This window comes from Hemiscyllium ocellatum, chromosome 21 (genome assembly GCF_020745735.1).
Source record: "Hemiscyllium ocellatum isolate sHemOce1 chromosome 21, sHemOce1.pat.X.cur, whole genome shotgun sequence".
NCBI lineage: Eukaryota > Metazoa > Chordata > Chondrichthyes > Orectolobiformes > Hemiscylliidae > Hemiscyllium > Hemiscyllium ocellatum.
The window spans coordinates 13,816,416-13,844,396 of record NC_083421.1 but is presented as its reverse complement, the minus strand read 5'-3'; the positions used below and the strand labels follow the sequence as shown (position 1 = coordinate 13,844,396).

The following is a 27,981-nucleotide window of genomic DNA, read 5'->3' as shown; positions in this document are numbered from 1 at the left end:
TTACCTGATACGATGGGATGTCCGGTGTGTTGGCGTTGTGTATATTCAGAAGGCAGTAAAGTTCCCTAAGTGAGAAGTACATGGGATGAGAGTGCGTCCGGAACTCTGAAGAACTGGACCACAAATTGGCCATGCTAAATTGCCCGTAGTGTTAGGTAAGGGGTAAATGTAGGGGTATGGGTGGGTTGCGCTTCGGCGGGTCGGTGTGGACTTGTTGTGCCGAAGGGCCTGTTTCCACACTGTATGTAATCTAATCTAATCTATTTAGTTCACAGATGTGCTGTTTGGATTGGCTGGTGTTTGCCTGTACTGTTCCCAGTTGTTCAGTTGTCTATACACTTCCTTGAGTAGTCCGTTCTATTCTGAAGTCTTGGGGGTCAGTTACTAGTGGTATACCACAGGGATCTGTTTGTCGTTTTTATAAATGACCTGGATGAAGGCATAGAAGAATGGGTTAGTAACTTTGCAGATGACACTAAGGTCATAGAGTCATAGAGATGTACAGCATGGAAACAGACCCTTCAGTCCAACATGTCCATGCCGACCAGATATCCCAACCCAATCTTGTCACAACTGCCAGCATCTGGCCCATATCCACCAAACCCTTCCTATTCAAATGTCTCTTAAATGATGCACTTGTACCAGCCTCCACCACTTCCTCTGGCAGCTCATTCCATACACGTACCACCCTCTGCGTGAAAAAGTTTCTCTTATCTCTTCCCCCTCTCACCATAAGCCTATGCCCTCTAGTTCTGGACTCCCTGACCCCAGGGAAAAGACTTTGTCTTTTCATCCCATCCATGCCCCTCATAATTTTGTAAACCTCAATAAGTACCCCCCTCAGCCTCCGACGCTTCAGGGAAAACAGCCCCAGCCTGTTCAGCCTCTCCCTGGCAATATCCTTGTAAATCTTTTCTGAACCCTTTCAAGTTTCACAATACCTTTTCCGATAGGAAGGAGACCAGAATTGCACGCAATATTCCAACACTGGCCTAACCAATGTCCTGTACAGCCGCAACATGACCTTCCAGCTCCTGTACTCAGTACTCCTGACCAATAAAGGAAAGCATATCAAACAGTGCCTTCACTATCCTATCTACCTGAGACTCTCCTTTCAAGGAGCTATGAACCTGCACTTCAAGGTTGCTTTGTTCAGCAACACTCCCTAGGACTTTACCATTAAGTGTATAAGTCCTGCTAAGATTTGCTTTCCAAAATGCAGCACCTCACATTTATCGGAATTAACTCCATCTGCCACTTCTCAGTCCATTGGCCCATCTGGTCCAGATCTTGCTGGTAATCTGCGGTAACCCTCTTCACTGTCCACTACACCTCCAATTTTGGTGTCCTCTGCAAACTTACTAACTGTACCTCTTATGCTCGCATCCAAATCATTTATGTAAGTGACAAAAAGTAGAAGACCCAGCACTCAATTGGTCACAGGCCTCCAGTCAAAGGGTTAGATAGGTTGGACGTGAGAGCGACGGTTAGCACAAGGGGACATAGCTTTAAATTAAGGGGTGATAGATTAGATTATATTAGATTAAATTACTTAGTGTGGAAACAGGTCCTTTGGCCCAACAAGCCCACACTGACCCTCCGAAGAGCAACCTAACCAGACCCTTCACCTAACACTACGGGAAAGTTAGAATGGCCGATTCACCTAACCTGCACATCTTTGGACTGTGGGAGGAAACCGGAGCACCCAGAGGAAACCCACGCAGACACTGGGAGAATGTGCAAACTCCACACAGACAGTTGCCCGAGGTGGGAATTGAACCCTGGTCTCTGGCGCTGTTATAGGACAGATGTCGGAGGTAGTTTCTTTACTCAGCGTAGTAGGGGCATGGAACGCACTGCCTGTGACAGTAATAAACTTGTCAACTTGAAGGGCATTTAAATGGTCATTGGATAAGCATATGGACAAGAATGGAATAGTGTCGGATAGAGGGGCTTCAGATTGGTTCCACAGGTCGGCACAACTTTGAGGGCCACAGGACCTGTAACTGCGCTGTAATGGTCTATGTTCTGTGTCTTTCTTCAGGTGGTTGTGGAGTAAGACCAGAAGAGACAGAATGTATAGCAAAAGATTACTGTGTCATGCAAGTAAAATGATATAATTTTGTAAACCTCAATAAGTACCCCCCTCAGCCTCCGAGATTGTTAAGTCTTTCATCTTTTGGAATGGGTTACAGGTTTCATTTAATATGTAAATCCCAGAACTTCTTTTAAATCACATTCTTAGGATAAGTTAAGGTTTTATGAAAACAGGTGACATCTCAGCTCAGACAATGCCCTAAAAGTGTGAGATCAGTGTCTGTCTGTATACCAAAGTGGAATTTACAGAAGAAAATGGGCTTATCAATGATAGACAAGTTGGTTTTGTGCAGGGAAGGTTATGTCTTATCAACTTAATAGAATTTTTTGAGGAAGTGACAAAGTTAGTTGATGAGGGAAGGGCTGTTGATATTCTATACATGGACTTATGTGTTTGATAAGGTTCCCCATGATAGGCTGATGGAGAAAGTGAAGTTGCATGATGTCCGGGGTGTACTAGCCAAATGGATAAAAAAAACTGGCATGGCAACAGGAGACAGAGAGTATTAGTGGAAGAGAATTTCTTAAAATGGAGAACTGTGACCAGTGGTGTTCCACCTTGATCTGTGCTGGGACTACAGTTGTTTGTGATGTGGAGGAAGGTGCAGGTGGTAAGATTAGCAAGTTTGCAGATGACATGAAGATTGCCGGAGTAACAGTGAAGGGGGCTGTCAGAGAATACAGCAGAATTTAGATAGGTGGAAGAAATGGCAGATGGAGTTCAATCCAGGCAAATGTGAGGCGATGCATTTGGAAAATTCAATCCAAGAGCGAACTATATAGAAAATGGAAAAGTCTAGAGAAAATTGATATACAGAGAGGTTTTGGTGTTCAGGTCCATTTGCATCTTGAAGGTGTTAATGCAGGTCAGTAGAGTGGTCAAGAAGGCATGCTTTCTTTCATTGGACCAGGTATTGAGTACAAGAGTTGGCAGGTATTTCCCCTCTCGCTTCCCTCTGCAACCTGGGATAAATCCCATCCAGACCTGGGAACATGTCCACCTTTAATTCCTATTAGAACACCCTCCTTATGCCACCTTCAACTAGAGTAATCAAAGATGTATCCCTAACCTCCCAACATTCGCCATGTCCCTCTCCTCAATGAATACCGATGGAAAGTACTCATTAACAATCGCACCCGTTTTCTCTGACTCCACACATATCTTTCCTCCTTTATCCTTGAATGGGTCAAGCGTTTCCCTGGTTACCCTCTTGCTCCTTATATATGAATAAAAAGATTCAGGGTTTTCTTTAACCCTGCTCGCTAAGGATATCTCAACCCCTTTTAGTCCTCTTAATTCCTCATTTCAAATTGGTTCTTCATTCCCAATTTTCTTCCAAAGCTTTGTCTGTCTTCAGTTGCCTAGACCTTATGTATGCTTCCTTTTTTCCTTTTAGCTAGTCTCACAACTTTACCTGTCATCCATGGTTCCCTAATCTTGCCATTTCTATCCCTCCTTTTCACAGGAACATATCTCTCCTGAACTCTAATCAACCACTGTTTAGAGACCTCCCATATTGAATGTGGATTTCCCTTCAAACAGCTGCTCCCAATCTACATTCCCCAGCTCCTGCCAAATATTGGTATAGTTGGCCTTTCCCCAATTTAACACGCTTCCTTTAGGACCCCTCTCATCTTTGTCCATGAGTATTCTAAAACAAATGCAATTGTGATCGCTATTCCCAAAGTAATCCCCTACTGAAAGTTCAACCACCTGGCCGGGCTCATTTCCCAACACCAGGTCCAGTATGGCCCCTTCCCGAGTTGGACTATTTCCACACTGCTCCAGAAAACTCACCCGGATGCTCCTTAAAAATTCTGCTCCATCCACACCTCTTAACACTCAGTGAAACCTAGTCAATGTCGGGAAACTTAAAATCTCCCATCACCACCACCCTGTTGCTCCTACATCTTTCTATGATCTCTGTAGAGGAGGAACAGAGACACCGTGGAGTGATGTCCACAGATCCTTGAAGGTGCCTAGACACAGATAATGAGATCAGTGAGGGATTTGGTTGAGCCTAGAATATTATAGCCAAGAGATAACGCTGCAACTTTAGAAAGCACAAAGTTAGAGCACAACTGCAATACTGAGGGCAGTTATGTTCATCATATTAATGAACAAGAAATTGAGATGATTAATTATCAGAAAACTCAAGTCAATTTAATATTTTTCTCCTAATGGTCAGTGCTCAATTCACAAAATTTAGCTGATGAAGGGAAAGCTCACCTTCCTGGGATTGTAATAGTGAAGCCATCTGAATTTTTCAGCATAATAAAATCTGTCCTAAGAAATTAAGAAAAATATTTTACTGAACTCCTGAAAAGTCAGGTGCCTTCTGTATAATGGAGAAGTTGATTGGTAAGTAATTGATGAATCACTATTTATTTTAATCAAAGTTTATTTTGGTTTAGTTAAGAAATAAATTCAAGGTAGCACATTCCAGTAACATGGAATGCACACCCAGTTCCATGTGGGAAAACCACAACACTGTACCAAGCACGAGCAGCCATAAGAACAGGGAAGTGACTCGAGAACAATCAAGAACAGGAGTTTGACCACAGCTAAAGTACTGCCCTATTTCTGGTCCCCACAGACTTTGACCAGCAGATTTCTTTGCCCTCGTATGACCACTTCATGTGGTCCAGCATCAATATTGAGGACTGTGAGGGCAATTCTGAGCTGCATGTACACATTGTCACTACCACCGCTGGGTCTGTCCTGCTATTGGAGCTGGATGTAGCGAGGGATGTTGATGGTGATCCCTGAAATATTGTAACATGTTACCATGTCACAGTGCTACTTGACTAGTCTGTGGGAGAGCGCTCCCAAATTTTTCCCTTGCCCCTCAAAGAAGGACTTTACAAGGTCCCCAATGCTGAGTTTGCTGTTGATCCGGGCCTAGGAAACACTGTCAAGTGATTTGCCTAGTTTCATTCCTTTAAGTTGTTTTGATGCAACAAATTACTAGCTCATTTCAGCAGTTGAACATTGGCTGCATTGCTTTGGGTTTGAAGTCACAGGTAGGCCAGACTAAAGAAGGATGACAGATTTCCTTTCCTAAATGGTAGGGGACCAGATGGTTGCCATTTAGAACAGCATTTTTTGTTTTAAATCCAGATTTTAATTGAGTTTGAATTTCACCATCTGCCATGATGGGATTAAAAGCAATGTCCCCAGAAGATCAATCTGGAGCTCAATATTACTAACCTAATGCCACCTTTTTCTGCATGAACCTCCTGCATCTATTTCCCATATACAAACATACATCTTGTGGGGGCTCAGACACCATTTCAAAGGAAAAAAAAACACTTTTTCAATTTTTTACAGAGAATAAAAATTGCAGGGGAAAAGTGTTTGTAAAATGTATTTGTAAAAGGATTAGTAAACTGGCTTTGCAGCTCAGTGGAGCAACTGTTTACAGTGACTTTGAGCAGCAGTGTAAGGATTTGCAGCAAGGCATGAAGCAAATATTACCAGTGTCAATTAAATATGGGTTAGAAGACCACATGCTCTGCTCTGGCTGTGACGTCCCCAATCTATAGTGCTTGTGTTTATGCAAAATTGTGGAATTGTATGTATTGCTCCCAGTTGTATTTCTTATTGTGGAGATTTTTGACCCTTTTTCTTTCCCTTTCATACCTCCAGTAAAAGGAAGTTGCAACAAACAAATGAACAACGATCCACCAGCTGTGGTTTTTAAAAGATAGGTTGGGAATTGGTGGGACAGTTACATTCTTCAAGTCAACTTCCATTGATGTGTTAGATCTCAAATGGACTAACTCCAGGAAAACTTGCTCTTTTACTCTTGAGGTCGCCACTATCTCAGATTGTGGTCCTATTTAAATGGTATGAAAACCAGACAAACAAGATTTTGCTGGAACATGCAGCCACTGTAATTTTTAAGAAGGCTTGGTCTATGCAAAAAGTAGAGAATAACATAGAGGTAATAACCACACAGGAGAAAGTGAGGACTGCAGATGCTGGAGATCAGAGCTGAAAATGTGTTGCTGGAAAAGCACAGCAGGTCAGGCAGCATCCAAGGAACAGGAGAGTCATTCCTGAAGAAGGGCTCAGGCCTGAAACGTCGATTCTCCTGCTCCTTGGATGCTGCCTGACCTGCTGCGCATTTTCAGCAGTAATAACCACACTGTGATTGAATGGGCTTTTTTATTTTGCTTAATGACCCAGGCAAGTCTTCTGACTCTCGTTTTTCAACTAGCAAGTCACTGAATTTTTCCATCAGACAGAAAATAATCATCTTTAAAATGCAGAAGCATACTTTTTTGTACCCTGATTGCTTAATAATGGAGGTGGGAAGGAGAATGAAGTGGCAAACAATCCCGAAGTATTTTAGTTTCACTTCTTAATTTAAAGTCAGATTAGCAAATATCTGAATGTGTTAGCAGACTGTTGTTTAGTCAAATGTCTAGGTAACATTTTGAAGATATGGTTTGATATCGAGCTATTAATATTGGGAGCAGACATGTCAGTGCTTTCATTTGAAATTCATTTGTCCAAATAGATTCATACTTTAATTAAAATACAGATCAGTTGATGCTTTTGTTAATATACCTACATTGTTAACCTCAGATATTAGCTAGAGCTAGTTTTTTTATGGGTATGGGTGTCACAGCTAAACTAGCAGTTATTGCCCATCCCATTCCAAAAAACCTTTTCACAGAGGAAATTGGCTCTTGATATTTACAGGTACTTCCTGATGGTGAAGCTTATCAAAATGTCACTTTTTTATAATTAATTACCAGAAGGACTGGTCCATTGCTGGTCAGTTGCACGGTGTCTCAGAGTTGTATTTGGTGTTGAATTAGCTTCCACTTCTTCATGAGGCTTAGTTTGTTTTTGGCTGATTGTGGCAGTATTAAGTATTGGAATCCACTGGTGCAAACAGGTTATCCACTTGGGACAATTAGTCATGTTCATGATGCCACACGTGCACCTAACTGATTTTAGATTTCATGTGCAGAATTAAATACTTTTCGGTGTCTTTTTTTTCTGTAAATCTGAAAATGAGCACTCATTTGTGATTTGTAACTACAAATAATTTTTCCTCATTATTTTTCCACTTAAGTTCTATTGGTCTAGAAAGTTCCTTAATTCTGTAGGCTACTCCAGTAATGAAATTGGCAAATTCAACTTTTAATGACAAATTACTGTCACCTCAATTACTTTTCTTGACATGAGACAGATGTTAGTTTATAAGATGTTCAGTGTAAAATTATATTGATGATCCCTAAGAAATTTGCAGCATTAAGATCCGACCCCGGTGATATTCCCCTGGTAATTATGGTTCCAGATGGCTACTCCAAATAGTCCAGCTCCTGGCTGAGGTAGGATGTACTTGCTGCCGTTTATTCAGCCACCCGCTCTGCTGGTCTCAGGATTAGTTGACAAAGGGTCACTTCCTTTGAGGGGTACCTTTGTCCCAGATCATGTGAATTTATGATTTTTTAAAAATGAGCTAATTGAGCTAGATTTTATTGCTGAGTGTGGGAAATAATAATGACATGCAATCATACATTCTCACATGCTCTCATACAACCTCACATAACAGATGGCTCAGACTCTATGAATTGTCCATGAAGCTCAGCGAAAAGAAGTTGATAGTTTTGTTGTTGATTTTTCAGAATCTTGGCTTTGATTGAAATTCTTTTGTTCTGCTTTTTTTGACTGGATTTCTGGATAGTAGGCTTCGAGCACTCAGAGTGAGGGAGTCTTTTTGTCTGCTGCGTAGGGGTGACTAGTGGCTGTTACCTTCACTGCCCACTCGTGCTTGAAAACAAGCTAATAAACACGTACCTGACCAGTGCATGCAAATCAGGGTTGAACTGGCTTTTAATCCTTTTCTTGTATGATTGTTCATCCCAAGCATACATAACATGTCTATCGTAATGACTGCTTCCTTTTTCATCCATCGTGTTCACAGTCTAAAGTAACTTCCAAAGTGCATTTCAACTTCCTTTGAAATTCCTTGATACTTTGGGCATTCCTTACCTGACAACCACTGAATTACTTTGGCTGTGTCAGTTCTCTTTTGGGAAAAAAAAACCTGACATTAAAGTTTGATACCTCCATAGGCGACCCAGGGTTATGATTGTGCTCATGACAAAAGGGAAATATTTGAAAGATATCACCAGATTTGACATTCTGAATTGTAAGTTCCTTAATTATATTTTTATTCCTTAACTTATTCCAATTTTAATCCCAGTAAATCCACGCAATGCCCAGGAATGTCTAATATGAAACTTGAAAGGGTTCAGAAAAGATTTGCAAGGATGTTGCCATGGTTGAAGGGCTTGAGCTATAAGGACAGGCTGAATAGGCTGGGGCTGTTTTCCCTGGAGCATCAGAGGCTGAGTGGTGATCTCGCAGGAGTTTATAAAATTGTTGTGGTTCTATTCGCCGAGCTGGGAGGTTTTGTTGCAAACATTTTGTCCCCTTTCTAGGTGACATCCTCAGTGCTTGGGAGCCTCCCGTGAAGCGCTTCTGTCATGTTTCCTTCAGCATTTATAGTGGCTTGTCTTTGCCGCTTCTGGTTGTCAGTTGCTGTCCACTGCAGTGGCCGGTATATTGGGTCCAGGTCGATGTGTTTGTTGATAGAATCAGTGGATGAGTGCCATGCCTCTAGGAATTTCCTGGCTGTTCTCTGTTTGGCTTGCGCTATAATAGTAGTGTTGTCCCAGTCGAATTCATGTTGTTTGTCGTCTGTGTGTGTGGCTACTAAGGATAACTGGTCGTGTCGTTTCGTGGCTAGTTGGTGTTCGTGGACGCGGGTTGTTAGCTGTCTTCCTGTTTGTCCTATGTAGTCCTTGCATGGGATTTTGTACACTACGTTGGTTTTACTAAAACAACTATCATCCAGTCTTGGACCGCCACGAGGCACTGATGTCAATGTGGAGAAACAGCACTGGCAGGGGCTGAGAACAGTCCATGGGCTTTTTCTACATTCAGTGAGAGAGGTTATAACCTTTATAACCTGAAGGGGTTTCTTCCTTGCTGTTTTGTTCACCATATATAGAATCCAATCAACTTAAAGTAATCTGAAGTCAGCAATAAAATGGGAAACTAACTAAATCAGAATGTGTTTCCTAGTGTCTGTGATTCTGCTGCTGGTCACTGCATACTTCCCCTCCCTCAACAACCAGGCACAGACAATACAAAAGCAGACACTGGCAGGGAGGTGAAATTAAGACCACAATCAGGTGAGCAAATTACCTTGTTGAATGGTCACTCATTCTCCGATACCTACTGTTCAGCCAGACTGAATCTACCCACACACGCTGTCCATTCGTTCCTCCAAATTAGTTTAAACCGAAAGAAGATTTTCTGCCCTTCACACTGCACAGCTTAGGATCAGGAGCATGGAATTGATATGTCACCAAACATTGGGAAGCTGCCTCTTCAGGTAACTGTCACAGCGAATATATAGTTAAAGATCACACAACACTTGGTTATAGTCCAACAGGTTTAATTGGAAGCACACTAGCTTTCGAAACAGCGCTGTGTGATGTTTAACTTGTACGCCCCAGTCCAACACCGTCATCTCCAAATCATAGCGAATTTATGCTATGTACTCCTCCGGACTGCAAACATCACTTGCAGCCTGGATGAGAGTGAAACTGCTAAATAGAACCCACAACCCAAATGCTCAGAAATAAGATTTAATGCACTAGGACCCGGTGACGAAACAAAGACCAGCTGAAGCCCCGCTCATTTCCGAGCGTCACCAAGTTCATGCGCATGCGCCTAAATCCTGGCAGATCCAAGATGGTGGTAGTTTACCGGGAGCTGATTTCGGGACAAAACCCTGGGGCTACAAATCAGGCAGTTGCAGGTTATTAATCGAGGTTTAAGGTATTTATCAGCTATTAATAAACATTTCTGCCCTCCCATCTGTTCTAGGGCTCACTTCGCGGTCCTGCATCGTCACCGTCTTCAGATGAAGTTAAAAATCATACAACACCAGATTATAGTCCACCTATAACTGTTGCAATGTAGCCTGGTGTTGCGTGTTTTTTTTTAAACTTTGTATACCAATCCAACACCGGCATCTTCAACTCGTGAGAATAGGTAGCGAGAAACTGTTTACTTTCACAAAAGAATTAAGAATGAGGTGGCACCGATATAAAGTACTTGGCAAATAAGCAAATGTCGAGAATGTGGTGCTGGAAAAGTACAGCAGGTCGGGCAACTTTCGAGGAGCAGGAAAATCGACGTTTTGGGCAAAAGCCCTTCATGTCGATTTATCTACTCCCCGATGCTATTCCAGCAAAAAACACTCGACTCTATTCTCCAGCATCTGCATTCCTCATTTTCGCCTAAATAAGCAAACGTGAGATGAGGCAAACCGTTTTTATGCAGCAAAAGGTTAAGGTCTGGAATGCACTGCCAAAGAGTGTAGTAGAGTAGTACAGTGAAGAAATAAATTTGAAGAGGAAGAATGGGGTGGGTGATGGGGGAAAGTGTAGAATAATTCGTTGAGCTGATTCTTTAGTGTCCTGTTGAGCTAAATGGCCTCCTATTGCACTGTAATAATTTGTGAGCATTTAATTCTGAGCTACACAAGGAAATGTCAGGGCAGGTAAACAAAAGCTTGAAGGAGGGACAAAACAACAAAAATGAGATACATATACAGAGATTTCCAGATCTTATGACCACCAATGTTACAGCAATTAAAAAGGAATGCTCGAGACAATAATTAAAGCAGTGCAGAAATCTAGACATTTATGCAGCTAAAGGGGGTGCTGGAGATAGACACCATCAGTGCTAATTTCAATCTAGACACAACGGCCAGGGGGTGCATCCGCTCTACAAAGCTCTTTAAGAATTTTGTTCATTTTTAGATACTTCAGAGAAGGCAGCTTCACTTTCCCCAATCTCTCCTGACAGGGCAATGCTGCTGTTAGATTTCAATTCACTGGTGAATGTTACTGTCTAGTTAACATCCTGGAATTGACCAATGGGACTGTAAAAATAGATGTGTGGTGGCTCAGTGGTTAGTACTCTTGCCTCACAATAACAGGGACCCGGATATGAGTCCAACCTCGAGGTGCCTGTCTGTGTGGAGTTTGCATGTTCTCCCTACTTCTGCGTAGGTTTTCTCCAGGTGCTCCAGTTTACTCCCACTGTCCGAAGATGTGCAGGTTAGGTGGATTGGCAATTTGTATTGTCCGTAGCGTCGAGAGCTAGAGTGGGGTGCTCTTCAGAGGATTGGTGTGGACTTGATCGGCCAAATGACCTGTTTCTGTTCTATGATTACTATGTGAAATATCTTTAATTGTATTGCTAGACACATGAGGGGCTTTAAGAAAAAAAAACACAACTTGCAGTTGAATATCAGAGCATCTAATCTTGAGGGTATCCTGTTTAGTTGCAATCTATTGATAGTTGTTCAAAATGACTTAAAACTGATCTCAAAGAAGTAGTCATGATTGGAGGAGCCGGTGTTGAACTGAGATGGACAAAGTTACAGATCACACAACACCAAGTTATAGTCCAACAGGTTTATTTGGAGACACTTTTTTTAATGAAGGAGCAGCGCTCCGACCCTCCAAGTAAATCTGTTGGACTTTAATCTGGTGTTTTTTTTTATTTTAACTTTGTCCGAAGAAGTAGTCAAATGATCATCATTGTGTTAGGAGCTGGTAATAAACTCCCCAAGGGTTAATAATAGAGGAAATACCAGTTCTGCTGATGAGGAGTGCAAAGTTGTTCGAAATGTTGCAAATTTAATTTCCAAAACATGATGAGAGAAGGGGACATTGCTGAGATCTTTGTATTAGCCAAGGTTACAATGTTAAGGAGAATTGAATGGAGCGCTGGAGGTTGGAATGAGTTGGAGCTGGAAGTTAAGAGATTGCTAAGGAGCTCAGTCCCAGTCGGACTCTTTCCTGCAGTTTCGTCTTTGTTCCCGCACTGCTTAGTAAATTCACTTCCCCTCGTTGATCCAGCCTCTTATGCATTTTCTCTTCCAGGTTGCCTGCTTCACACCAAGTACAGTTTTAGCCTGCATGGATAGGCTGGACTGAAGGGTCTGTTTCCAAGCTGCGCATCTCTATGACTCTGTGCTGTTCTCATTTAAAGGGACAGAGACATTGAGTGAGAGAGACTGAAATCAACCTGGAGAGAAAGGAAATTCAATCTTGAGCAACAAGTAACAATGCAGGAAGTTAAGAAATTAGTTTAAAATTCCTCCTGCAATTTTACTGCAGTAATGATGGAAATAAACTTGTTTTATAGGGAAAGGGTTCACAGATGGGAAGCTCAGATTTGACATCAAATCAATTGAAGAGTCTCCCAATTCAGCAGGTACTGATCATAATCGGTAATATGGAAGGGGAAAGCAGCATTCCCAGTCCAAAGAAACCATTTCCGTGTGTGTGGTCAAGGATTCAACCGGTCATGTGATCTGGGAAAATACAGATGTGACCAGTCAAGAGAAGGCCATGTAAATGTAAGGACTGTGGGAAGGAATGTAGCTATTCTTCCCAGCTGGAATCTCACTGGCACAGTCACCTTGGGAGAAGCCATTCACCTGCCCCGCGTATGAGATGGGATTTACTCAATCTTGCAACCTGCTGAGGCACCAAAGAGTTCACAGTGGATTTAGACCCTTCACCTGCTCTGTGTGTGAGAAAGGATTCATTCAAATCTCCCACCTGCAGAGACATCAGTGCATTCACACTGGGGAGAGGCCATTCACCTGCTCTGAATGTGGGAAAGGATGCACTCGGTCCTCTGACCTGCTGAAACACCAGGAAGCTCGTTCCGGGAAAAGGCCATTTACTTGCTCCGAGCATGGGGAGGGATTCACTCAAATCCAGTAGCTGCTGAAAACCAGCAAACCCACACAGGGGAGAGGCTACTCAAATGCTCCATGTGTGAAGAGTGATTCAGTGATTAATTTCACCTGCTGAGACACCAGCAGATTCACACCGGGTAGAAGCTGTTTACCTTGCTTTGTGAAAAGGGATTTGCTGAGTCTTCAACATGACTGACAGACCAGCAAGTGCACACAGTGGTCATCCACCTGCTCCATTTGGGGAAGAGTTCATACATCACTGCAGGACTCTGATTCAGCAGTTATGTTCATCAGATTCAGGACTGGATTTTACTCATGATGACATTGTTGGAGCCTTGATGATGTTAACCTCAGTTATTGGGTTGGATTGACTGAATTTATATCACAATTTTCTGGACCACAGGATATCTCTTTGGGCAATATGTCACACTGCTGTTTTAGAGACTATGAGCAGGGATCATCTGTTTTTGAGTGAAATTGTTGAGGGGAAAGACTTCACACCTGGGTCCTTGGAGAAGTACATGAAGTGTCTAACTATGCTTTAACTGCCTTCAGGGAGTTCTGAGCACAGTGGGGTATACAGTGCTTTATTTCAGCCTCCAACTCTCTTTTGATTTAGCCCATTCCTACTCTCCCTACCACCACCCTTGCATTTGATAGTTTGCATTTCCCACCATGGGCTTTGCTTGTAAATATTTAATTAGTGACACAGGTGTTTTGCGAGTGATGGTTTTTAGTGAACAAAATGCAAAAAAAAGTAGTGATTCTGGTTTGGGAAGGTTGCTTAGCTGTGTGTGATAACACTTCTGGGCAGAAGAAAAGGTTTCATAGCTCATATAACCAGAACTGAAAGGGAGTTAAATCAAACCAACATGTTGAACAGGCTTGGTTTTTAGTAACTGTAAGGTGATGGTGTCTAGAAGGAGATGGGATTTTGTTTCACAGGGCAGATGAAATCTTTTAAACTGTGTTATATTTAAATAGATTTGTTTTTTATTTTATTTTAATTTTATTTATTGTTATTCATTGATAAAACAAAATCTGCAGATCTTGTGTTTATCTTTCAGCAAAAGACCACCATGTTAAACAAAATACAAAATGATCAATCAAACCGTAATTCATTTTGAGATCTAACATATCCAGTGGAAATAGCAGCTGGGATCATAACACCTCACCTGAGCTGTCGATTGTTTCACCACTGAAAACTGATCTGGGGGTGTAATCTTCTGGAGAATCCCTGCCCTTCCTGCCTTTTCTTGCTCTGACTCTTCTGTTTATTTGAAAACATAGGTAAGGAAGAGGAGTTGGTCATTTAGCTTTCGAGTCGTCTTCATTCAATGTGATCATGGTTGATTATCCAATTCAATTCTCTGCTCCTGCTTTCTTCCCATACCCTTTGATCAAAGTCCTCCTTGAAAACATTCAATGTTTTGTCCTCACACTTTCTGTTCCTGGGACATTGCTGTGTTACAGCATGGGCATGGGCAGGGATGATGTGATGGTTCTGCCTCTTGAAAGGTGCATTTAGTGACCCTTACTATCTTGTGACATCAGCTGGATTTGAACAGCTGGAGATACAAAGCAGCCTGGAGGTCCCACTTAAAAAAAAAATCATTCACAGGATATGTGAATCACTGGCTCGGCTGGCATTTATCCCTCATTTCCAGTTACCCTTGAGAAGATGGGGTGGTGAGCTACCCTCTTGAATCCTTTGCAGTCCACTTGATGTAGGATGACCTAGAAAACTGTTAGGGAGGGAGTTCTACAATTTTGACCCTACAGCTCTGATACACGTTGAAGTCACAACGGTGAGTGAGTTGTAGGGACACTTTTAGATGGTGGTGTTCCATGTATTTACCACCAGTAACCAATATCCCTTCCAGACCCCAATATAAACAGTAGACAATAGCCACCCAGACCATTACACAAACAGAAGACCATATCTACCTGACTCTGAAAATAGCTGTCAATATCCATCCAGATGCCAATATAAAATATTCGACAATGTCAACTCTGACCTCAAGTATAAAAGAATAGAGAATATCCACGATAATCCCCATATAAAATTAGTGACAACATCCACCCTGACCCCAATATGGAAGAGTAGACAACATCCCTCCCAGACTCCAATATATAACAGGAGACAGTATCCCTCCAGATAAAGGAAGGATGTGGTCACAGTAGAGGCAGTTCTGAGGAGGTTCACCAGATTGATTCCAGACATGAAAGGGCTGTCGTACAAGAAGCGGTTGAATAACGAGAGTTCAGAAAAATGAGGGGGATTTGATTTAGATCTACAAAATGTTAAATGGGATTGATAAGGAAGTCTTTGAACAGATGTTTCCTCTTCTGAGGCAATCTAGAAATAATAGTTACAAGGGCAGCATGGTGGCTCAGTGCTTAGCACAATGCCGGGGACCCAGGTTCAATTCCAGCCAGTCTGTGTGGAGTTTGCACATTCTCCCCGTGTCTGCATGGGTTTCCTCCGGGTGCTCTGGTTTCCTCCCACATTCCAAAGATGTGCAGGTCAGATGAATTGGCCCTGCTAAATTGCCCATAGTGTTAGGTACATTAGTCAGAGGGAAATGGGTCTGGGTGGGTTACTTCAGAGGGTTGATGTGGACTTGTTGGGCTGAATGGCCTGTTTCCACACTATAGGGAATCTAATCTTAAAACAAAAATTATAGATTCAGAGGAAGTAAGTTTAAACTTGAGATGAGGAGAAACCACTTCTCCCTGAGGATTGTGAATCTGTGGAACTTGCTGTTCAAGAGTGCAGTGGAGGCAGAATCAATCAACAGATTCTAGAAAGAAATGAGTATGCTTCTGTTAAAAATGTGTGATAAAAGTCTATGGGGTGCAAATAGGAAAGTGGAGCTGGGATTTTTTTACTTTTATGGCCTTGTGAACCTGAGGCACATCTGTCAGATTTTAGCTTCAAGTTTCTTTTGTTCCTCTACCTCACCAGGCCACTCTGCTTTCCTTCTCTTCGATAGTAAGCTTAATGGCTTACCTTTTTCTGGGACTGTTTTGTCGTCACCTTATCTATAGGAATTACATTAATGATACTTTAGTTTTTGAGCACTACAGCTTTTAATGAATTATTGAAAGTGTACAGCCTGTTGGGACGGACCCGTAGGGCCTCGTCTCCACGTGTTCTTTGGAAGGAGAGATCACACCGGTTAGAGTTTGGAGCAAAAACACCGTTTATTACAGAACCAAGACTGGCAAACTATACAACGAATTCAAGAGCATGCAATTCGTCGGAGAAGGCGTTCTGTCTTCCTCTTCGGACCTGGAGCAGTTATACTTCGCGCTTCAAGTTCCCGGTCAGGTTCCCCTCGTTCGGTTCTCTCATTGGTCGGTTCACCTGTCTGTGAAGGGATTAGTGTCTCTATTGGCTGCCCCGAGATACCTGTCCAGCTCCTGCTGTGCTGAACAATGGGTAGACATCCTGGGTTCAGCAGTTTCCGATCTTGTAATTTAAAAGTTTATTGTTTGGAAGGGTTTCCTCATTGCTATGCGTCTGGCTGTCTGGGCGTTCACAATAGTTCTCCATAGTTGAATATACAGGTATTACCATTTAACACAGGACCCGAATGAGTTTGACGTCAGCGGAGGCATTAACAAGTACTTTATCAATTAAGTGTAGTATCGGTGCGATTTACACTATCCGATAGTTACCGGTTTCCTTTATTAACAATGAGATTGTAACAGGATGATCTGAAACTGACGGACATGTTCTAATCCCCAAGGAATGTGGCCTCAGGCAGACAGTCCTGCAGTGGTTGGGTTTACTTTACATGGCTGTGTTTTAGCTGGTAGCTGACAGTGTCTGCTTTAATAATGGTGCTCCCCTCCCTAGCCCCAATGTAGGTACCCCGATAGCAGATTATCCCCAACATTCCCTCCCTCGGCCTCGAAAGAGGCCACACCCCCTTATAGTATAGGGGTACATTGTGCCCTCCCTTAGTTGTAAAATGAAGTGTCAGCCTGGAGATAGTGATCCTGCAAGGGTTGCAAAGAAAGACAAATAAGTCCGCCACGGAGAAGGGGTGTGATGGGGTTGAGGTAACAAGGGGTTGGGGTCGGGAGGGAGAGGTAGAGATGTGTCGGTGCGGGAGTTAGGTCTGCAGTCCACGGAACATCCAAAGGTAAATTCAGGTGGCTAGCAGCTGTCTCAGGCTCGGCAGTGATCAGAGCGCAGTGTACTGTGGCCTGGTTGTGATGTAGAGTAGAGAACTTCACCGGCACATCAGAAGGCACAGACATGGACCGAGAGTGGTGTAGAGCAGGGCCACGAGTTGAGACTGAGCCTGGTTTAGGTGTGCCCTCCCCCGTGTGGGGCCACCCGTCATTGGCTAACCAGTCGTCACCCTACCGGGTGCTGGCCTGCTGCTGGTCAGTGTCGATGCGAGGCGAATTCGTTCAGCGATGCCGGGTGATGCGAGTCGTCGGGGCACACAGTAGTTTCTGATGTAGGCTGCCAGTAGACAGTGCTAGCGTAGAGACTGCCAATGAGCGAAGGCGTTCGTAGACTGTCGACCTAAGCATCCCCGGGGTATGAGGTTAGGATAGGGCAGGAGTGGGAGAGAGACGTAACGTTGCTGACTGACCGGGTGAGAGGAGCATAGAGAATAAGCACTGAAAACGCGTGTACGCTGCTCAAGGCAAGAGCAGCAGGCATCACTGCACCACAGCAGGGGTGTCCTGCTGGTAGTGAGAGACAGTGGCTGGTGAGGGAAGTCATTGGGACTTCTGGAATGGCAGGGCCTTGAGAAATGTACACAGAAATAACCGCGAACGATCGAAGTATCCCACCCCAGGTCAATCGAGGTTTAATGTGCAGGAGATGCAGTGAGGCAAAGTGTAGCAGTAGGTTAGAATGAAGGGGGCCTCGCGAGATGGGGTAGTCAAATTCGTGACAGCCATAATAGTTCAGGATATAGAGGGAAAATCGTAAACCGTAGTACGGGTCGCACAGGAAGATGCTGTGCGTTCCGGCTGAGAAGTTTGGGAAGTGGACGTATCAGGTGAATGGTGTAGCACTACGGCCTGGTAGATGGGTGTAGGGGAGGCGCTGCCAGATAGAGTACGGTCAATCGTGCGCGAAACAAGCGCTTTTAGGCACGGAACTCCACAGCATGCACAAATAATGATAATGGCGAATGAGATGCACAATCCTAGAGCTGCTTGGGCTAGTACAGAACCCCATTTGCCAAAGGTGGAGCTAAGCCAGTTGAGAACGGGGTTCGAAACGCCGGACTGATGTTTTAGTTCCGTGGCCAGGGCTCGTAGTTTAACGAGGGTGGTGGTAAGTTTGCCATCCGGGCCGATGTTATTAGCAATGGCTGTGCAGCAAGTGGCACCAAAAAGGGCACAAACACCTCCCTTTTCGGCTAATAGCATGTCCAGAGCCATCCTGTTTTGCAAAGTCATGAGGGAAGACTGTGCGAGTTGCTCGTGGATGGCATCAACAGCATCTCGGGTTAGATTAGTGAGTCGTTGTACATTGTAGTGGAGGAGGTTGATCCGGTTAACATTTTTGTTTACCGTGATGGGGAAAATGGCGGAAAAAAGGGGGAAGCTCTCAAAACCAGCGGCAACCTCATCCACCAGTTTGTACTCATCAGGGATATTCCTTGCCTGTCCGATAGCATCAATCCATACTCCGTCGGAGTTGGTGAGGGCCAAGAGTGGGTCAGCTACGCGTTTGCGCCGGGCTGAAGAAGTGAGGCTTGGTGGTGGGTCGTTAAAAGTGTACTCCCCGGGGGCCCGTGGGGATATGAAGAGGGGAATGTTAAGGGTGACAAGGACACAGGTGCCGTCCCAGTTGAGAGGCAACCAGTTGTGGAGAACCTTTCCTCCACAGTACCACCACAAATCTGCGCGGCTTACTGTTAATGTGGCTGCTTGTCGTCCAGTGAGCGGCCAGGTCCTGGCGCAGGCTGTACGGCTGACTGAGCCAACTGGGTAACCCGTGGTGATCGGTGGGGGATTGACGAAGCAAGTGAAGTTGGATAGCGGGTGCATAATAAAGTTGGGAGGGGTGACATTCGCCGGCGCCATAGGGAAATACTGTTCCCATGATTTGCACCCGGGCGTGGGTATCGTGTTGGACATTATGTCTAGGGCGCAGGCGATGTGACCATCCTCAAATGGGGTCCGACTCATTATGAGACCCGGCCTCCCCCCTGCGCACACCCAGCAGTGGTCATGGCCTGCTTGTCGCGAGTACTGGATGACTCGGTTCAGCCAAGTGTTGGTTTCTACATACCCAGTGGCAAGAGCGATCTGCTGTCGGGGGTCGATCAGCTTATTGATATTGCGTGAATCGAACTCTGCAACTGTACGTGTTGCAGGACGCAGGGGTGGTTGTTTTGGGGCAGAGGCGGTGCGGGGCGAATATACGCGACAGTGGGCATGGACAAATTTATCCTGATAATCCCCTCCGGATCTGTGCCAGCGACTGCGACCCCAATTGCTAGGTAGAGTACCCTAGCGTGGTCGACGTGGAGGTTGTCAGGGTGGTGGTCTTGTGCCCAACAGGTGTCGGGTGACCAGCCTGCCATAATCATAGGGTTCGTGAGACCGGGTGCAATACAGAGGAGCAAAGGGTTCTTCCGAGCTAGCGAAGTGGAGACATGACCTCTTCTTAGGGTGATTTTTTGAGTGAAATTTAGGTATTCGGGGCGCTTTGGGGTGCTGGTGTGAATCTGACCCCACCAAACATCATCCCATGCGGAACACATGCGGCGCGTGCGGATGTTTTTAGGCTATCCGTAGCATTTATGCAGGATGCGGGGGTCGCATGAGCAGGGGCACATATAGACACTGTAGGGCATCCAGCCTGCTTCGTAGTTAGGTCCGCCACAATTGATAACATCACAGAGGTCAAATTGGAAGGTCATGTCTCGCACAGGGTCAGCGTTGATGACTACAGATGCGCCATAAGGATCCCTTGGACCTTGCACAGACAGTCTTACCACCATGCAGAAACACAGGCACCAGAGCGGTGGGCTATTCAGTGTCATTGTCGTGCTCTTTGTCGGGCTCGACTTCCAGAATCGGGGTCAGCGTAGGGCTAGGCTTGTCTGACCTGGAGCAATGAGAGAAATGGTGCCAGTTATTGTCCCCCTCCCGTCTCACTTGGAGGGCGCCGGCAGCAACCTCCACAACTGGGTAGGGGCCGTGCCAGCGTTTCTCGTCCCAAGTGTTGTGGCCCCCCTGCCGGAGGTAGACTGCATCCCCCTTCTTAAAGGGCGTGGGGACCTGGGGGGTGGCCTGTCTTGCGACCTCAATCTGTTTGGATATGAGCCGAACCATTTCGCCCAGGACCTGCATGTACTGGGTCATGTCCTGATTCATGGCATCCCAGCGTGATTCCCAGTTTGGCGATGAACGGGGCCCAGGCATTGACCGGCCTGTTAGGATTTCATGGGGGGATAAAAAGGTGTCACCACTCTTCTCCTGTCTCATGGAGAATAGGGCTAAGGGGAGGGCCTGCACCCAAGTCATTGTAGTTCCCACCATGACCTTGGCAATTTTTTCTTTGATTGTTCGATTCGCCCTCTCTACTAAACCTTGACTCTCAGGGTGGTAGACACTACCATAGCGATGGAGTATCCCTAACGTGGACTCAACCCGGGAGAGGTGTTCATTTTTGAAGTGTGTGCCGTTGTCCGTACAAATTTTGAGGGGTACGCCATAGCGAGGAATGAGCTCCCTTGTGAGCCAGTTAACGACCACTGCGGCATCCTCTGTTTTAGTGGGAGTCGCCTCAACCCACCGGGAGAACCTATCGACCACTACTAACATATATCTGTATTTATCGGGGGTCCTCCACTTAACCCCCATGTCAGTGAAGTCCATGCAAATCTTTTGCCATGGCCCTGTCGGGGTAGGGAATTTTAGCATGGGGTGGGGAAGAATTCTCCTGGCGTTGTGTTTGTTGCACACGCGACATTTCGCTCTAAGATTCTCCATGTGCTCCCTTAGCCGGGGTGCCCACCAGTGCTTTTGAATGGTCTTGACTACCTGGGCGACACCTACATGTGTTGGCCCGTGTGTCTCGGCAAACAGAGTGGGCAGGAGTGCCCGTGGGGCCACTACCTTGGAGCCGTCCAATAGAATATCCTGCCTGACTGCGCCCTTAGTCTCCCATTCGTTGATTTCAGCAGTGGTCGCTCGACTCTGCAGCTCACAGAGGTGCCTCATGGCATCGAGCGTAACTGCATCCCCCTGGGAGTCAGTGGTCCCCCGATCCAGTGGCGGCTGGCACTGGGTGGTTCTCCCCGACCTAAGGGTGACCATTTGTACTGCCAGCTTGGCCGCCCTATCGGCCACGTTGTTCCCCAGCGCTTCCCTAGTATGCAAGGTGGAGTGACCCTGGACCTTTACTACCGCTACCTCTGTCGGGCAATGGACCGCGCGGAGCAATCTGCGCAGGCATTGGTCGTGTTTTACTGGCCTGCCAGTAGTTGTGGTGAAATTGCGTCTGATCCATGCCGTGCCTTCTACATGGACCGCGGTCCATGCATAGTTGGAGTCGGTGTAAATGTTGGCACGGCATCCCTGACTGAGTTCTAACGCTCTGGTTAGGGCTGTAATTTCAGCTAATTGGGCGGATGCAGGCTGTGGGAGTTCCCCAGATTCTATAGTGTCGTAGAGACCATCTGAGTCTCTGACTACAGCGTAAGAGGCTCGTATGCCATCTGATTCCCGGCGGCTACTGCCGTCGGTGTAGAGGTCCCAATCTGCGTCAGGCAGAGGTTCCGTGTGTAGACCCTCGCGTAACCTGCGCTCCTCGGCTACTCTGGCTATGCAGTTGTGAGGTTCAAGGGAACCCCCGTTTACTCCTACCATCATGTTCCTAGCGGTTCCTCTGATAGGTTTAAAGTTAATGTGTGGCGCTAAGAGAGCATCCTCAATTTTGACCTGGCGGCCGGCTGAGAAGCTGAATGAGTTGGAGGATAGGAAGGCACCTATGCTGTGGTCTGTGTGGATAGTGAGGGGGTGGCAGAGTACTAGATGGGCGGTATTAGTGACTGCTTTCGTAACAGCTGCCACGAATCTAGCACAGCCTGGCTGTCCTTGCTCAATCGGCTCTAGCTTACAGCTGTAGTAGCCTAACACTCCTCTGCAGCCCCTGTCCTTCTGGTACAAGACAGCGTTGACTATCCCATCTGTTTCAGCGACATCTAGATGGAAGTCTTTTTGGTAATCGGGGTGGGCCAGGGTGGCAGCTGCTGCTAAAGCCTGCTTCAGTTCCCTGAACGATTTCTCCCGGTCTGCAGTCCAGTGCAGCTGACTTTTGAGTCTTTTAGCCCCAACTTCCGTAATCATGTCTCTGAGAGGGGAGGTGATGGTGACAAAGTCAGGGACATACATGCGGGAGTATCCACATAATCCCAGGAAAGACATCATGTCCTGTACAGTGGCAGGGGTGCCGTAGGAGAGGATTGCCTCCCGGTGTGCTTCCGAAAGGGTGGTGCCTCCCTTCCCTACCAGGCGTCCCATAAAGGATACCGATTTGCGGGCTATCTGGCATTTTTCACGTTTAACTTTGAACCCAGCCGTGACGAGGGTGTCTAGTAAAGAGCAGACTGCGTCCAAATTTTGGGTATCTGTCTCGCTAGCTATGAGTAGGTCATCAACATATTGAATGACAGTGGTGTTGTCAGGGAGCGTCATTTGTTGGAGTATGGGGGTTAGGGCTGCACTGAATAGGCCAGGGGAGTCTTTGTAACCCTGCGGGAGACGGTTGTACGTATACCTTTCCCCATCAAAGGTGAAGGCAAACCATTCCTGGCAATCTGGGTGGAGTGGAAGGCAGAAGAAAGCATTGGCTAAGTCTATAACTGAGAAAAACCAATATGCGGGCGTGAGTGCCTGTAGGGCAACATAGGGGTCCGGGACTTTCAGGTTGAGGGTTTCAGTGGCTTCATTTATTTTGCGGAGGTCATGGACCATACGCCAACCCTTGCCCAAGCCTTTAGATATAGGGAGAATTGGGGTGTTCCAGCCTCCTCCTTGGATTTGTCTGAGGACCCCTACTTCCAGCAGGCCCTTTATTGTCGGGCGAATACCGTCTTTCTGTTCAGTGGTGAGGGGATACTGTGCTATCCAGGTACAATGCTGTATCGATGGTTTCAGTTGTAGATGAACTTCCCCTTCTAACCGGCCAGTGTCTTGGGGATGGACCGTCCAGAGGACAGGGTCCGTGTCTTGCAGCAGTTGTGCCGCTCTCCAGTGGTCGACATTGTCTAGAAGGAGGGATCGATCTACGAGCACCTTCTCGTAGATCCCTTCTTCTAAAACATCGATGGGCCGTCTCTGAAAACGCCCGTCTAGGGACACCTCGTCAGCGCCTACCCCTGTCTTGTGGTACTGGCATTGCAGTGAGGCCAGGACCATGGGACCTAGGTTGTGGGCTTTAGATGTGGGAGCTACCGCAAGCGTGATGTGCGGGGCAGCTTGTTCCCCTAGCTGATACCATTCATCCTGGTTGGAGCGTAGAAGGACCGTTGCGGCAATGCCTGCCTTGCCTGCAACGAGGTATGTGATTTGGACTGTGTCCCTGTTCTCACTCAGATGGGCATTGAAACGGTCGTCATATTCGAGGTCGTAGTGGGCCACATAATTCAAAGTGACGTGGTAGGGGTCCCTGGGGGGATGATACATATGTGAGGCTGGAACGGATTGGAGCCACTCTGTGAACTCCCCTAACACACCTTTGTGGCGTGAGGCATACAGGAGGCGAAGCCAGTATATATTGATGGAGGTAGCCCGTGAGTCTTCTGAGGTGGGGGTGAGCAAAAACTGTCCCACGTCCCCTAGGTTCAGGGAGTGCTCCCCGGGCCAGAGGAGTCGCAGCCCTTTGGGTGAACAGTGGATATAGACGCCTAGCTTAGTAAGGGCATCCTGCGCCAGCAGGTTGACTGGGCACTTCGGGGCGAGGAGCAGGGGTATGGTGATCTTTTGGCCTCCGATAGTGATAGTGGCTGGCGTAGTGTAGGGTTGATGTGCAATCGTCCCCGAGAATCCCACAGTTTCCTGTACCCTGTCAGATAAGGTGAGTCCCCTCGGCAGTCTGTTAATGGTGGATGCAGATGCCCCAGTGTCAATGAGGAAGGGGAATTGCTCCCCGCATACTGAGGCGCGGATCATAGGGGGCAGGCTCGGGGGTGATGGCTCGAGGCACAGGGGACTGTAAGATTCTCATGGGCACCGTCAATAATCTCCGTCGGACCACTGGGAGTAACCGTAGTCTCCGTGGTGCCTTGTCAGTGCGCCCGCGCTAAACCCTGCATTCTTCTGCCCCTGGTCTGAACCCAACCACTCATTCTAGCTGCATCCCTGGGCCTGGTGTCAAATTGTCGCCTGTCTCCTTCCCCATTGCGGGGTATTGAGTAGCGGGGTGTAAAGTGGTTCTCATTGTGCGTGTGGCACTCGCGGGCAAGATGTCCGGATCTGTTACAGGACCAACAACGAATGTTGCGGCTGCAGTCATTGGAATGGTGGTCTGTTCCCTTACATTTCCAGCAGCGGATAGGCTGCTGGCCCCTCCTTGGTGGCCGCAGAGTGTCGGCCGCTAATTGCGGTCGCCTGTCATGGGGGGGCAGGTCATGGTCCTCATTGTCAGCCCTGTCTGGGATGAAACGTGGGGGGCCCTTGGGTGCACTAGGTTGCTGTGAGCTGTACATTTGGGCGGCAGGCGAGACAAGGTCTCGCGCCGCGCCCTTAGCCCCCACCTGCTCTAGGATTTTGCCAAACTGCTCCATGAGCTGTACTGTTGTCTTAGTGACCTGCCCTTCGGCTTTCATCTTTTCAGAGGTACGGTATCTTGTCAGGTAGTGGTGGACCTGTTTCCTCCATAAATCATCCTTCATTGAGTCCACCCCTACAAGGTCTTTTAGCTTGCTCTATACTGGGGCGGGGAGTCCCTCAGTTACTCCCTTCCGAAAATGTGCTGTGGCCAAGGGGGAACTGTCTGGTCTTTCCCCTGTCCCTGTCTCCCAGAGGTCCCAAGCACGTGTTAGGTATTCGTGTATATCCTCTTCGTCCTTTAGCCTGAGAGTCCCTAATGCATCGAGGGAAAAAGTGGTGGGGAAGCTATCTCGGAGGGAGCGCCAGAGTATGTTTCGGTATAGGTCGAAAGGGGCGGTCTCATCGGCTCGGGAGCACCTAGCCAGCCTTTCTGCCCTTATCAGTGCCTCTTCGGCCCGAATGCGCACCATGATTGTTCTGAAGTCAGCTAGGGCCAACTTTTCGTGGCAGGTTTCCCTTTCAAAAGTAGCTATCCAGGCAGACGCGCCGTTAGCAATTGGTGGGAGTTTTCTGACTAGGGCATCCAGATCTGTTCGTGCCCAGGGCACATATTTGTCTACACCCACACTAGTGGCCAAGAGAGGCGCCTGGAGAAGCGGGGTGGTGTCCGCGGTGTCGTTAAGGGGCTGTAGTGGGCTCGCGGGATGGGTGTGTAGGAGTGAGGTTCCAAATCCCCCAGGGCCTCATCCTCACCATCTGAGAAGGCATGGTCAGGTGGGGCGGTGAGCTTACCCCCACCTTTCACAAGTTTGCCCTGGAGGTGTGTTCCACGGATAATGAGAGTGTCATTGTCTGGTGCTAGGGGAAAGTCCCTCCCTTGGGGCTTGGGAATCGTATGGGATACCGGGTCGGCCCTGCTGGAGTGCTTTCTCATGACAGTAAGGCTGTCATGTCTCCCCTGGAGAGGTGGCTTTGGTGTCGGGAGGATCTCCTGCTCTAAGACGGGTGTGTTCGTCCCCCTGTACTTTGATCTGTTGGACTTCCCATTTGTGTGGTAAGGTCTCGGACTGGCCGAGATCGCACAGGTCATCGGTTGGTTGCAGGAGCCCCGTATCGGTTTCCATGCCGGCGGCAACCAATCGGGTCAGGAAGTTTAATTTTTTCCCATGGCTATTGAGGACATTTTCCAGTCGCTGTGTCCTATGATCAGCGGCTGGGTCCTCATAGGCGATGTTGCCGTCCACGACCTTGACCAAGGGGCTTGTAGGGTCGGCCCTCCGTAAGGTGGTGTGTTCGGGACAAGTGGCGCATTGTGTGCTGTGGTCGGGACTGTGGGGGATACAGGGGAAGTAGATGGTCCTGATTGGGGGAAACTGTAAGGGGGCGGGGGACTGGGCTTGAGCAGTTCAGCTGGGGCAGGGTGTAGGATAGTGGGCGTGTGAAGGGTAGGGGGAAGGGGGTAAAGTGGGGTCTGGTTGGGAACCGACTCAGGCTCATGCTCCGGGAGGGGGTCGTGTTCGTTCTTAGCAGGCGTCTCAGCTGGCGGGGCAGGCAAATGGGCCAGAAACCTTACTAAGAGCTCCCGGAGGTAGACAGATTCGTCATCTGCTTTAGCAGGAGGCTTTGACAGAATAAAAAGAGTTTTCTTAATCTCATCTTTTCTCTCCTTCAAGGTGTGTACATTGGCCTGGAAGCGTTCAAAATTTTCTGGTGTGAAAAAGGGCTGGTCATCCTTAGGGAACCAGTCTTTGCTCCGCCACAGCTTGAGGGTATTGTCGAGGTAACGGAGTTTCCGCTGAGCCTCTTTGGCGGTGTTATTTTCTCTAATCTGTGTACGAATTTCGTCCAGCACCTTTCCCGTAAGGGGCTGAGGTGCCGGGGTGTTCGGGAGTGGGGTGTGTTCGCTGGCGTGTGCATCAGCTGGAATGGAAACGGTGGCAGTGAGGTGGTGCAACACTCGGGCAGGGGCGTCCGAAATGACTGGGGCTGTGGTGGAGGTACAGTGGCCCCCTTGCCACTGCGGGTTGAATGTGACTAACAGTTTCGTCTTCCACCCCAGGGATTTATCGACGGTCGGTGGTGCCCAATCAGTAGGGGGTTTCCCTAGGGCTATTGTTTGCCGCACTGAATATTGCGACGAGAGTAGGAGACTGTTTAAAATCTTGGTCATTAGCGCCGTATCTGTGAAGGTCTCTTTTAGTCTCGTCAATATCAGGTCTTTTTGGGCGGGCGCTTGGTTAAACACTTGATCCAGTGCTGTCTTGTGCACTGCTACACTGTCCAGTAATAAATGGGCACGCCAAGTTACGTCTGTGCCAACCGTGAGGTGCCACCAGGGCACTCCCGGGCGTAATGGTCGAAATTGGGTCATTTTTGGTGGTCCAAAGTTCAAGTCCCCCATGACGGATCTCACCTGGTGGGTACCGCTTTAAAAACAGTGCGTCTTTCAAAAGCCTGACCTTCGCGTGGCAGATCTCTGCTCTTAACAACCGGTCTAAGGCAGACGCCTGTGCAGATAAACCCTATCCAGGAGATGAGATCCGCCCTCTGTCCCCTTAGGATGCTAGCAGCGAGTGTGTCTATCGATAGTTGTCAGAGTTAAAGTGCTTATTAAAAAGAGAGAGGATCCAATCAGTCAAGTGCGGTCAGCGCTGTATTAATTAATTTCAAAAAGCGTCCAGGCTCCATAAGCCACGCTGTACCTTAACTCAGAAAGCTGCGTCCAGGATCCGAAATCCACGCATTGACTAAACTCAAAAACTGCGTCCAGGATCCGAAATCCACGCATTAACTTAAGGCTAGCCATGGATCAATTAGTCACTTCAGTACCGCAAAAACAGGCAGGTATTAGTGAAGAAGTGAGAAAATAGCTTACCAGTATGGACTCTGCAACGTTGCTGCCAAACTGATTTAAAAGTACTGTTTGTGTTGGTGAGGATCAGGGAGCAGACAAAGACTGACTAACTAAAAAATTTACCTACTGGAAGTCTTTGCTTTAACAGGCGCTTCCTCACCTTTTGGAAGTTCGGCCGAAAGTTTGTCTGCCCTCTGGTCCGCCAACGTGGCCAACTTGCGGTCGTCTCTTTCCCTTCCCACGTTCAGGCTCACCAGCTGTTGGGACGGACGCGTAGGGCCTCGTCTCCACGTGTTCTTTGGAAGGAGAGATCACACCGGTTAGAGTTTGGAGCAAAAGCACCGTTTATTACAGAACCAAGACTGGCAAACTATACAACGAATTCAAGAGCATGCAATTCGTCGGAGAAGGCGTTCTGTCTTCCTCTTCGGACCTGGAGCA

General features: G+C 47.0%; 1 protein-coding gene across 6 annotated transcripts in view; it reads left to right on the top strand.

The window, feature by feature from the left end:
• Positions 1–27,981, top strand: part of LOC132825746 (zinc finger protein 239-like) — an 88,101-nt gene that overhangs the window by 15,418 nt on the left and 44,702 nt on the right. Inside the window, exons 1-2 of one of the 6 annotated variants that reach the window (XR_009645813.1) lie at positions 9,873–9,970; positions 12,091–14,004. The exons of 3 other annotated variants lie outside the window; for them this stretch is intronic. The gene's annotated coding sequence lies outside the window, so the exon portion shown is untranslated. 2 more of the 6 variants (XM_060841187.1, XM_060841188.1) reach the window with 2 other exon arrangements.